The following is a 14,236-nucleotide window of genomic DNA, read 5'->3' as shown; positions in this document are numbered from 1 at the left end:
AACCCCTCCTCCCTCCCTCCCTGATGGTGTCCATAACTTCAGAACCCCTCCTCCCTCCCTGATGGTGTCCATAACTTCAGAACCCCTCCTTTCTCCCTCCCTGATGGTGCCCATAACTTCAGAACCCCTCCTTTCTCCCTCCCTGATGGTGTCCATAACTTCAGAACCCCTCCTTTCTCCCTCCCTGATGGTGCCCATAACTTCAGAACCCCTCCTCCCTCCCTCCCTGATGGTGTCCATAACTTCAGAACCCCTCTCTTTCTCCTTCCCCCTCTCTATGCTTCCATGTTGTCTGTACCATTGTCATTGGAAAAATAAACCAGTCTTATAAAAATCCTTATTTTCTGTGTTGTGGTTTCACAGACCTTAATCTCACTTTAACATTACTTTATTTGTCCAATTGTACAGGTACAAGGTCCAACGGAAATGTGACTTGCACTTTATCCCAACTCCTCCGAAAGACAAAAAGGTACACGGGTTGGAGAAGGGGGCTGCCATACTACGGCGCAATTGAGGGGGTTAAGTGCCTTTTTCAAGGCCGCAACGGCAGGCGATCACATCTAGCATTTGATACCTGCAACCCTCCCATTGCCAGCTAACTTCCCGCATGATTTTTCCCTTAAGACCCGGGATTCGACCTGGCAACCCTTCGGTTGCTGGCTTCTTTAACCGCTAGGCTACCTGTTGATACCTGCCATCATGTCCTTATCATTGTCAGCCATGAGTTTCTTTTCCAGGGGTAGCTGTGTCTCCTTTGACAACACACTATCTTGAGATAACAAAAACATGGATTTTTACCTGTTGCTAGGGAACGTGACAATGGGGGCAATGTGAGAGAGTTCAGTCAAGGGTAAAGTACCACTCGTTACAAGTTGGCACCACTGAGGGATTGGTGGAATGTTATGTAGAGCTGTCAAACTGGTGAGGAGTAATACCGTGGAGAGGCCTGCCTACTTTATTTTATCATCAGTACAGCAGAAACGGTACATCTGTTTGCTTGTGCTCTTGCCAACTCTGTCATGCCACACGTCTTACAAAGAACCTAATCTTACACTTCAGCAACTGTAGTTGTCATTCATGGGAGACGACATGTTTACTGTTGCGTTGTCTTTCGATTTCACTTTAGCTTCACTGGAAACAGCTCTGTTTATCCAGTGGTGTGTGGTGGAGTATGATCAGGACGTTTGCCCTGGTATCGTGCAAGGCTTTCTCGCAGATAGTGGTGCTTTTGTGAAAACCATGAGTCGTGATGGCCCCAACCATGTCATGGCTTTAGAAGCTTGATGGGCTAATTGACATAATTTGAGTCAATTGGAGGTGTACCTGTGGATGTATTTCAAGGCCTACCTTCAAACGCTGTGCCTTTTTGCTTGACTTTGGGAGCAATTTCCAAACGCCTGAAGGTACCACGTTCATCTGTACAAACAATAGTACGCAAGTCTAAACACAATGGGGACCACACAGCCATCATACCGCTCAGGAAGGAGACGCGTTCTGTCTCCTAAGAGATGAATGTACTTTGGTGCGAAACGTGCAAATCAATCCCAGAACAACAGCAAAGGACCTTGTGAAGATGCTAGAGGAAACAGGTACAAAAGTATCTATATCCACAGTAAAACGAGTCCTATATCGACATAACCTGAAAGGCACCTCAGCAAGGAAGAAGCCACTGCTCCAAAACCTCAAAAAGCCAGACTACAGTGGGGACAAAGCAACTGCACATGGGGACAAAGCAACTGCACATGGGGACAAAGATTGTACTTTTTGGAGAAATGTTCTCTGGTCTGATGAAACAAAAATGGAACTGTTTGGCATAATGACCATCGTTGTGTTTGGAGGAAAAAAGGGGAGGTTTGCAAGCCGAAGAACAACATCCCAACCGTGAAGCACGGGAGTGACAGCATCTTGTTGTGGGGGTGCTTTGGAGCAGGAGGGACTGGTGCACTTCACAAAATAGATGGCATCATGAGTTAGGAAAATTATGTGGATATATTGAAGCAACATCTCAAGACCATCAGTCAGGAAGTTAAAGCTTGGTCGCAAATGGGTCTTCCAAATGGACAATGACCTCAAGCATACTTCCAAAGTTGTGGCAAAATGGCTTAAGGACAACAAAGTCAAGGTATTGGAGTGGCCATCACAAAGCCTTGACCTCAATCCCATAGAATATTTGTGGGCATAACTGAAAAAGTGTGTGCGAGCAAGGAGGCCTACAAACCTGACTCGGTTACACCAGCTCTGTCAGGAGGAATGGGCCAAAATTCACCCAATTTATTGTGGGAAGCTTGTGGAAGGCTACACAAAATTCTTGACCCAAGTTAAACAATTTAAAGGCAATGCTACCAAATGCTAATCGAGTGTTCTGACCCACTGGGAATGTGATGAAAGAAATAAAAGCTGAAATAAATCATTCTCTCTATTCTGACATTTTCACAATCTTAAAATAAAGTGGTGATCCTAACTGACCTAAAACAGGGAATTTTTACTAGGATTAAATGTCAGGAATTGTGAAACACTGAGTTTAAATGTATTTGGCTAAGGTGTATGTGAACTTCCAATTTCAACTATGTGTTAGAAATTCTATTTGTAGCATCAAAGTGTAGTCAAGGACAACACATTGTTCTCATGTTGAAAGGTGCTAGTTCCAGTGTTTTGGAATCTTACTTTGCCTTATATTAATTAAATGTATAACAATGGTTGCTCACAATGTTTGCAATAAAATATTGTTTTCATGTCATTTCCACCGCACCTTGTCACCCATCAAAAACCCATATTTTTGAGGTAAATTAGTATATTATGTATAATTTACATGTATTTGTTTTCGATATGGAAATCATATGGTTATCATAATCTCACAAAAAGGTTGGGTGGAAATCTCTTATTTTTCATGATAAATGTTTTCAGCTGTCACCAGGCAAGTTTATACATTCAGGTGTCATGTTGAATTATTAATATTAGGAAAACCTTAATCACTTCAAATAGATAATGGATGGATAATAGATAATGGATGTTTAATGACGTGATGGAAATGACATTTGTCTATGGCTGTCTGGGGAAAATGACAAAAATATATACATTCCTGAATAGTACGATCGCAGCCATTATCAGATATAGTTTCTAGACAAATCAAAGACAAGTACAGTACTGGTAAAATGGTGTTTGAATAAGTTTAAATTTCTGAAAGTTTGCACGGTCAAAGTGCCCGAAGTTGCAGAATCTGCCAGAATCACTACTACTATTACTACTGCTACTATTACTACTACTACTGCTACTACTATTATTACTACTATTACTACTACTATTACTACTGCTACTATTACTGCTACTATTACTAGTGCTACTACTACTGCTATTACTACTACTGCTATTACTACTACTACTGCTACTACTATTATTACTACTATTATTACTACTACTACTACTATTACTATTACTACTACTACTATTACTATTACTACTGCTACTATTACTACTACTATTACTACTGCTACTATTACTACTACTATTACTACTGCTACTATTACTACTACTATTACTACTGCTACTATTACTACTACTACTGCTACTACTATTATTACTATTACTATTACTACTGCTACTATTACTAGTGTTACTACTACTATTACTATTACTACTGCTACTATTACTACTACTATTACTACTACTATTATTACTACTACTATTACTAGTGCTATTACTACTACTGCTATTACTACTACTGCTATTACTACTACTGCTACTACTGCTATTACTGCTACTACTGCTACCACTATTGCTATTACTACTACTATTGCTACTACTACTACTACTACTACTACTCATACTACTACTACTACTACTACTAAACAGATAAAGGGTGTAATTACAATGTTGTTTATGCTCCACTTGTCCTTTTCTCATGGCAATGGGCCACAAATCTCCCTCTCTCTCTGTTTGATTTAAGTTTTTGATTTAAAAGTATTTTTTACTTAAGTACTTTACACCACTAAGGTCATCAAAATGTCTGTTATGGCTGTACACGTCTGTCTTGACTAGGCTACCTGCTGACACCTGGCCTCATGCCATAGTCACAATTCCTTAGAACTCCAGTCCTTGTTTCACAGAATCTGATCTTACATGTCATCAACCATAGTTGTCATTCATGGGAGACGACATGTTTACTGTTGCATTGTCTTTGGTTTCACTTTAACTTCTCTGTGAAAACAGCTCTGTTTGATCTAGATCCAATTCCTCAGAACTCCAGTCCTCACTTCCTCAGATCAGTGTCAATGTTTCTGTGGGTGAACAGTCAACACACAGCCCCTATTTTAAGTCCAACAGTTTTAGGCCCACCACTTCAACACTACGCTTACTACCCAGGGAATATTACACAACTCATTGGTAATAAAAACAATGTTCAATGTCTTGAACAAGACAACTGGAAGGCATTGATGATACAGAGTCAAGAACAATGTGTTGAACGTATTTATTTTGTAGAGAAACATCTCTGAGAAAGAACGCAGTGGAATAACACCAAATCTACTTCAAACCATACATAACATTATTAGTTACGATGAATAGAAAACATGATAGCTAGGTCCAGCCTGCCTGACAGCTAGGTCCTGCCTGCTGGCCAGAAAGCTATACTTCGGAAAGTATTCAGACCCCTTGACTTTTTCCACATTTTTTTTTTTTTACATTACAGCCTTATTCCAAAATTGATTAAATCTACACACAATACCACATAATGAAAAAGCAACACAAAATAATGTTTTACATTTTTGAAAATGTGGAAAAAAACATAAATACCTTATTTACATAAGTATTCAGACCATTTGCTATGAGACTCAAAATTGAGCTCAGGTGCATCCTGTTTCCATTGATCATCCTTAAGATGTGTTTTGATTGGAGTGCACCTGTGGTAAATTCAATTGATTGGACATGATTTGGAAAGGCACCTGTCTATATAGGTCCCACAATTGACAGTGCATGTCAGAGCAAAAACCAAGCCATGAGGTCGAAGGAATTGTCCGTGGAGCGCCGATGCAGGATTTTCTCGAGGCACAGATCTGGGGAAGGATACCAAGACATTTCTGCATCATTGAAGGTCCCCAAGAACACAGTGGCTTCCATCCTTCTTAAATGGCAGAAGTTTGGAACCACCAAGACTCTTCCTAGAGCTGGCTGCCCAGCCAAACTGGGCAATTGGGGGAAGGGCCTTGGTCAGGAAGGTGAATAAGAACCCAATGGTCAATCTGACAGCTCAAGAGTTCCTCTGTGGAGATGGGAGAACCTTCCAGAAGGACAACTATCTCTGCAGCACTCCACCAATCAGGTATTTACGGTAGAGTGGCCAATCCTCAGTAAAAGGCACATGGCAGCCTGCTTGGCATTTGCCAACGGCACCGAAAGACTCCGACCACGAGAAACAATATTCTCTGTTCTGATGAAACCAAGATTGATCTATTTGGCTTGAATGCCAAGCGTCACGCGTGGAGGAAACCTGGCACCATCCTTACGGTGAAGTATGGTGGTGGCAACATCATGCTGTGGGAATGTTTTTCAGCGGCAGGGACTGAAGACTAGTCAGCATTGAGACAAAGATGAATGGAGCAAAGTACAGAGAGATCCTTGTTGATGACCTCAGACTGAGGTGAAAGTTCAATCTTCCAACAGGACATCAAACCTAAGCACACAGCCAAGACAACGCAGGAGTGGCTTCGGAACAAGTCTGTCTTTAAGTGGCCCAGCCAGAGCATGGACTTGAACCTGATCAAACATCTCTGGAGAGACCTGAACATTGCTGTGCAGCCATGCTCTCCATCCAACCTGACAGAGCTTGAGAGGATCTGCAGAGAAGAATGTGAGAAACTCCCCAAATATAGATGTGCCAAGCTTGTAGCATCATACCCAAGGAGACTCGATGCTGTAATCACTGACAAAGGTACTTCAACAAAGTACTGAGTAAAGGGTCTGAATATTTAAGTAAATGTGATACTTCTGTTTAAAAATATATATAAATTAGCAGAAATTTCTTAACCTGCTTCTGCTTTTTTCATTATGGGTGTGTAGATTGATGAGGAATAAAACAATTGAATACATTTTAGACTGTAACCTAACAAAATGTGTAAAAAGTCCAGGGTTCTGAATGTTTTCCAAAGGCCCTGTATGTCTGCCCGAACAGACAAATAGTTCCTGGTTAATAGAATTCCAAGAGTGTGCAAAGCTGTCATCAAGGCAGAGGGTGGCTACTTTGAAGAATCTCAAATATAACATATTTTTGGATTCATTTCACACTTTTTTTTAGTTACTACATAATTCCATATGTGTTATTTCATAGTTTTGATGTTTTCACTATTATTCTACAAAGTAGGAAATAGTCAAATTACTATGACAAGACTTGAAAATGGTTGTCACACCATGATTAACAACCAGTTTGACAAAGCTTGAAGAATTTTGAAAATAATCGTTGACAAACGTTGCACAATCCAGGTGCGGCAAGCTCTTGGAGACTTGGAGACCCAGAAAGACGTACAACTGTAATCACTGCCAAAGGTGATTCTAACATGTATTGACTCGGGTGTGAATCCTTATGTGGTATTTCATTTTCAAAAATGTCTAAAAACATGTTTTCACTTTGACATTATGGGTAGTGTGTAGATGAGTGAGAAAAGTCAGGCTGTAACACAACAAAATGTGGAATATGTCGAGGGAACTGAAATCAAATTGTATGGGCCACATACACATATTTAGCAGATGTTATTGCGGGTGTAGCGAAATGCTTGTTTTCCTAGCTCCAACTGTGCAGTAATATCTAACAATTAACAACAATACACACAGATCTAAATGTATCCATACCATAGCAGCTGCTTTGGATATGTCTTTTACTTGAGAGCTCTGCCCTCTATGCCAGGTCTCCCTTGAGAAAAGTATGTTATTGTTAACCTGGTAAAATAAGCTAAAGTTTGTGTGCTCTCTCACTAGATAGAATTGTGTGTTTCAGTGGCAGATTTTCCAAAGAAAATACACATCAGCATTTCTCAATCAGATTAGATACACAGCTCATTTCATTCATAAATGTAAGCGCTCGTTATTGTAAATATTACAGTTCTCTAGGTCCTCCATTCCCAAACCTAAAGCCCCCTGTCCCCAGCAGGAAATACCAGGAAAAAGTGTTTTACTTAAGGTACAACTTCCTATTGAGGAAATGCAAGATAACTCATATTTAGATTGAGAGTTACTGACATGAATAGAAGCATATACAGGCAATCAATCAAATGTATTTATAAATCCCGTTTTACATCAGCAGTTGTCACAAAGTGCTTATATATATACCCAGCCTAAAACCCCAAAGAGCAAGCAATGCATATGTGGAAGCACAGTGGCTAGCAAAAACTCCTTAGAAAGGCAGGGACCTAGGAAGACGTTTGTAACTTCTCATGATTCAGCCTATTTGTCAAACCAAATCTGAACTTTTGATATCCTTTTTATTGTTCACGGTTGATAGTAATTGTTTCCAAAGGTAATCACTCAATGTCCAAGGACGTGGATGTGGTCAGGTTGACACACTTCCGAGTCACAATAACACTAACACACACACACACACACACCACAGATTGCCAGGGTAAGTACAATGAGCAGTTGGGAAAATGAAGTCTACTGCGTGCTTGCCCGATATGAACAAAAACACAATTTAGGTTAGTGTGTAGACAAGGCTTTGTCATTAAAATAATGCCTATTTTTCAGATCTGCCAAGCAGGCTAGACGGGTGACAGTTAACTGTGTCTCCACTGAGCTGCTCCAGGCCTGGAGAGCCACAATGGAATTTCCAGAGGCCTGTGGACCTGAAGCAGTGTGATGTGGTACAAGTAATTATCACACACACTCAATCACTCTTTCTGTTTTGTTGAATAATTATTTCCACTTAAGAAAATTGTACCCCTCTCTTTTAGATCTTACACCCCTATTCGCTCAACTACAGCCCTCACATCTGCAGTTGTCTGCCCTGCACCTGCTATACAGAGTTAACAGGTATCCCAGGCATCCTTGTTTCTCAGTCAGAACACTGGAATGTGAGATGGGATCTACACCTCCATTAAAATGATAGAAATCCTCATTTCGTTTCATGTTTTTCAATTTGAGCTTATACTTTCTCCTTCTCAACATCTAACGCGAGGGGGACGGTGTGGCTTCGTGACGATGATCACAAGTGTCGTTGCTCACCTGTTTGACGGCTCCAACACAGTTACACCTCCGACAAAACATCAGCTATGCCGGTGTCAGATATTACCTGTTAAGACTTGATCGGATTGAATCTTAGTCATTCACTCTGTTTAGTTATATTATCATTGTCAGTTAATACAATTGTGCCTCTCTTTTAGATCTGCCACCCACCCTGCCAGCAGTCCTCTGCTGTGGTATTTCATTTCCCGGCTGCACCAGTTCCCACTACACTGGCCGTGACGGGAGACACTTTGAAGACTCCCAGGTGGATACAGGTCAATCAGAATTATATTACATACACATACGCTCACTCACACCAACAGACATGCTCACACACAAACATGCTGTTGAGCGGTATACGTACTGTCACTTTGTGCATCTCTCTTTCAGATCTGCCTTGCACTCCACCACTGCCCCTGACAGCCTCACCCGGAAGTGCATGCAGACTGACAAAGTAGAGATGGGTGTCTGACAAGAAAAAATAAAACACAACCTTCACACACACACTCTCTCTCTCTCTCTCTCTGTCTCTCTCTCTCTCTTTCTCTGTCAATGTAAATCAAAATATAACTACTTATTATTTTATGTTTGCTCCATTTTATTTGAAGATTTTGTGCAATAATGTACATTCACAGACAAAGCAAGGTTTTTGGTTTATTGGATATTTCTCTGGTTGAAATGTGTGACACAAAGGAAGTGGGCAGAGCTGCAACCCTCTGGCAGTGTGTACAGGTTTTGTCATCTGAAGCTGGGCCCCAACAGCGCTCACATACAGTTGAAGTTGGAAGTTACATACACCTTAGCCAAATACATTTAAACTCAGTTTTTCACAATTCCTAACATTTAATTCTAGTAAAAATTCCCTATCTTAGGTCAGTTAGGATCACCATTTTATTTTAATAATGTGAAATGTCAGAATAATAGCAGAGGGAATGATTTATTTCAGCTTTTATTTCTTTCATCACATTCCCAGTGGGTCAGAAGTTTACATACACTCAATTAGCATTTGGTAGCGTTGCCTTTAAATTGTTTAACTTGGGCCAAACGTTTTAGGTAGCCTTCCACAAGCTTCCCACAATAAGTTGGGTGAATTTTGGCCCATTCCTCCTGACAGAGCTGGTGTAACTGAGTCAGGTTTGTAGGCCTCCTTACTCGCACACACTTTTTCAGTTATGCCCGTAAACTTTCGAAAGGATTGAGGTCAGGGCTTTCTGATGGCCACTCCAATACCTTGACTTTGTTGTCCTTAAGCCATTTTGCCACAACTTTGGAAGTATGCTTGAGGTCATTGTCCATTTGAAAGACCCATTTGCGACCAAGCTTTAACTTCCTGATGGTCTTGAGATGTTGCTTCAATATATCCACGTAATTTTCCTACCTCATGATGCCATCTATTTTGTGAAGTGTGCCAATCCCTCTAGCAGCAAAGCACTCCCACTACATGATGCTGCCATCCCCGTGCTTCATGGTTGGGATGGTATTCTTCGGCTTGCAAGCCTCCCCCTTTTTCCTCCAAACACAACAATGGTCATTATGGCCAAACAGTTCTATTTTTGTTTTTTCAGACTAGAGGACATTTCTCCAAAAGTACGATCTTTGTCCCCATGTGCAGTTGCAAACCGTAGTCTGGCTTTTTTATGGTGGTTTTGGAGCAGTCTTCTTCCTTGCTGAGCGGCCTTTCAGGTTATGTCGAAATAGGATTCGTTTTACTGTGGATATAGATACTTTTGTACCGGTTTCCTCCAGCATCTTCACGAGGTCCTTTGCTGTTGTTCTGGGGTAATTTGCACTTTTCGCACCAAAGTACGTTCATATCTAGGAGGCAGAACGCGTCTCCTTCCTGAGCGGTATGGCGGCTGCATGGTCCCATGATGTTTACACTTGCGTACTATTTTTTGTACAGATGAACGTGGTACCTTCAGGCATTTGGAAATTGCTCCCTACGATGAACCAGACTTGAGGTCTACAATTCTTTTTCTGAGGTCTTGGCTGATTTCTTTTGATTTTCCCATGATGTCAAGTAAAGAGGCACTGAGTTTGAAGGTAAGCCTTGAAATACATCCACAGGTACACCTCCAATTGACTCAAATGATGTAGATTAGCCTATCAGAAGCTTCTAAAGCAATGACATCATTTTCTGGAGTTTTCCAAGCTGTTTAAAGGCACAGTCAACTTAGTGTATGTAAACTTCTGACTCACTGGAATTGTGATACATTGAGTTATAAGTGAAATAATCTGTCTGTAAACAATTGTTGGTAAAATTACTTGTGTCATGCACAATGTAGATGTTCTAACTGACTTGCCAAAACTATAGTTTGTTAACAAGACATTTGTGGAGTGGTTGAAAAATGAGTTTTAATGACTCCAACCTAAGTGTATGTAAACTTCCGACTTCAACTGTATGAACATGGTTCCCAGGAGTGGCAGGCTGATATGTTTATTGTCTTGCAAAAATATTTTTTATGTACCAAGGTTATTCCCTGGCTAACCATCCACATTGTTCCTGGCCAAACTAACGTTTCTTCTCCACAATGAATGTATGTAACTGTAACGACTCACGTGGGTTGAAGAAGGAGACCAAGGTGCAGCGTGGTAGGCGTTCAGGATTTTTAATAAACTGAACACCGCAACAAAATAACAAAGTAGAAAAAACGAAAGCGCACAGTTCTGTCAGGCAACAAAACAGCTAAACAGAAAATAACTCCCCACAAAACCCAAACGGAAAATCACAACTACTCCTGGAGGGACTTCCAGACCTCAGCTTTTTATAAGGCAGAAAAGCAGAGATGGGTGGCTGACAAGGAAAAATTAAACACAAAATGCACACACACTCTCCTATCTCTCTCACACACACACTATGTAAATACAGTGCCTTGCGAAAGTATTCGGCCCCTTTGAACTTTGCGACCTTTTGCCACATTTCAGGCTTCAAACATAAAGATATAAAACTGTATTTTTTTGTTAAGAATCAACAACAAATGGGACACAATCATGAAGTGGAACGACATTTATTGGATATTTCAAACTTTTTTAACAAATCAAAAACTGAAAAATTGGGCGTGCAAAATTATTCAGCCCCCTTAAGTTAATACTTTGTAGCGCCACCTTTTGCTGCGATTACAGCTGTAAGTCGCTTGGGGTATGTCTCTATCAGTTTTGCACATCGAGAGACTGAATTTTTTTTCCCATTCCTCCTTGCAAAACAGCTCGAGCTCAGTGAGGTTGGATGGAGAGCATTTGTGAACAGCATTCACAAATGGATTCAGGTCTGGACTTTGACTTGGCCATTCTAACACCTGGATATGTTTATTTTTGAACCATTCCATTGTAGATTTTGCTTTATGTTTTGGATCATTGTCTTGTTGGAAGACAAATCTCCGTCACAGTCTCAGGTCTTTTGCAGACTCCATCAGGTTTTCTTCCAGAATGGTCCTGTATTTGGCTCCATCCATCTTCCCATCAATTTGAACCATCTTCCCTGTCCCTGCTGAAGAAAAGCAGGCCCAAACCATGATGCTGCCACCACCATGTTTGACAGTGGGGATGGTGTGTTCAGCTGTGTTGCTTTTACGCCAAACATAACGTTTTGCATTGTTGCCAAAAAGTTCAATTTTGGTTTCATCTGACCAGAGCACCTTCTTCCACATGTTTGGTGTGTCTCCCAGGTGGCTTGTGGCAAACTTTAAACAACACTTTTTATGGATATCTTTAAGAAATGGCTTTCTTCTTGCCACTCTTCCATAAAGGCCAGATTTGTGCAATATACGACTGATTGTTGTCCTATGGACAGAGTCTCCCACCTCAGCTGTAGATCTCTGCAGTTCATCCAGAGTGATCATGGGCCTCTTGGCTGCATCTCTGATCAGTCTTCTCCTTGTATGAGCTGAAAGTTTAGCGGGACGGCCAGGTCTTGGTAGATTTGCAGTGGTCTGATACTCCTTCCATTTCAATATTATCGCTTGCACAGTGCTCCTTGGGATGTTTAAAGCTTGGGAAATCTTTTTGTATCCAAATCCGGCTTTAAACTTCTTCACAACAGTATCTCGGACCTGCCTGGTGTGTTCCTTGTTCTTCATGATGCTCTCTGCGCTTTTAACGGACCTCTGAGACTATCACAGTGCAGGTGCATTTATACGGAGACTTGATTACACACAGGTGGATTGTATTTATCATCATTAGTCATTTAGGTCAACATTGGATCATTCAGAGATCCTCACTGAACTTCTGGAGAGAGTTTGCTGCACTGAAAGTAAAGGGGCTGAATAATTTTGCACGCCCAATTTTTCAGTTTTTGATTTGTTAAAAGAGTTTGAAATATCCAATAAATGTCGTTCCACTTCATGATTGTGTCCCACTTGTTGTTGATTCTTCACAAAAAAAATACAGTTTTATATCTTTATGTTTGAAGCCTGAAATGTGGCAAAAGGTCGCAAAGTTCAAGGGGGCCGAATACTTTCGCAAGGCACTGTATGTAAATAAATTGGAATTGTTTATTTTATGTGTGCTTTTAGGATTGGCGATATCTAGGTCTACAAATCTCTACATTGCAGTTAACAAATATACTCTTTAATAACTGACAACATTCTGTAATGAATAAATCTTAGAAGAGTAATCCATAATAGAGTGACCAATAGTGACTGTGTTGTAATTGTTTAGAGTTTTAATTAGTACACAAGTAGTGCTTCAGGGTGGGAACCAACCGTGTCTGAAAAGCAGCAGAAAAGGTTACCTAAATGTCTGTTATGGCTGTACACGTCTGTCTTGACTAGGCTACCTGCTGACACCTGGCCTCATGCCATAGTCACAATTCATTAGAACTCCAGTCCTTGTTTCACAGAATCTGATCTTACATGTCATCAACCATAGTTGTCATTCATGGGAGACGACATGTTTACTGTTGTTGTCTTTGGTTTCACTTTAACTTCTCTGTGAAAACAGCTCTGTTTGATCTAGATCCAATTCCTCAGAACTCCAGTCCTCACTTCCTCAGATCAGTGTCAATGTTTCTGTGGGTGAACAGTCAACACACAGCCCCTATTTTAAGTCCAACAGTTTTACAGTGCCTTGCGAAAGTATTCGGCCCCCTTGAACTTTGCGACCTTTTGCCACATTTCAGGCTTCAAACATAAAGATATAAAACTGTATTTTTTTGTGAAGAATCAACAACAAGTGGGACACAATCATGAAGTGGAACGACATTTATTGGATATTCCAAACTTATTTAACAAATCAAAAACTGAAAAATTGGGCGTGCAAAATTATTCAGCCCCCTTAAGTTAATACTTTGTAGCGCCACCTTTTGCTGCGATTACAGCTGTAAGTCGCTTGGGGTATGTCTCTATCAGTTTTGCACATCGAGAGACTGAATTTTTTTCCCATTCCTCCTTGCAAAACAGCTCGAGCTCAGTGAGGTTGGATGGAGAGCATTTGTGAACAGCAGTTTTCAGTTCTTTCCACAGATTCTCGATTGGATTCAGGTCTGGACTTTGACTTGGCCATTCTAACACCTGGATATGTTTATTTTTGAACCATTCCATTGTAGATTTTGCTTTATGTTTTGGATCATTGTCTTGTTGGAAGACAAATCTCCGTCACAGTCTCAGGTCTTTTGCAGACTCCATCAGGTTTTCTTCCTGAATGGTCCTGTATTTGGCTCCATCCATCTTCCCATCAATTTTAATCATCTTCCCTGTCCCTGCTGAAGAAAAGCAGGCCCGAACCATGATACTGCCACCACCATGTTTGACAGTGGGGATGGTGTGTTCAGCTGTGTTGCTTTTACGCCAAACATAACGTTTTGCATTGTTGCCAAAAAGTTCAATTTTGGTTTCATCTGACCAGAGCACCTTCTTCCACATGTTTGGTGTGTCTCCCAGGTGGCTTGTGGCAAACTTTAAACAACACTTTTTATGGATATCTTTAAGAAATGGCTTTCTTCTTGCCACTCTTCCATAAAGGCCAGATTTGTGCAATATACGACTGATTGTTGTCCTATGGACAGAGTCTCCCACCTCAGCTGTAGATCTCTGCAGTT

Source organism: Oncorhynchus mykiss, chromosome 18 (genome assembly GCF_013265735.2).
Source record: "Oncorhynchus mykiss isolate Arlee chromosome 18, USDA_OmykA_1.1, whole genome shotgun sequence".
NCBI lineage: Eukaryota > Metazoa > Chordata > Actinopteri > Salmoniformes > Salmonidae > Oncorhynchus > Oncorhynchus mykiss.
The sequence above is the reverse complement of the archived record's forward strand: the minus strand, read 5'-3'. Positions refer to the sequence as shown.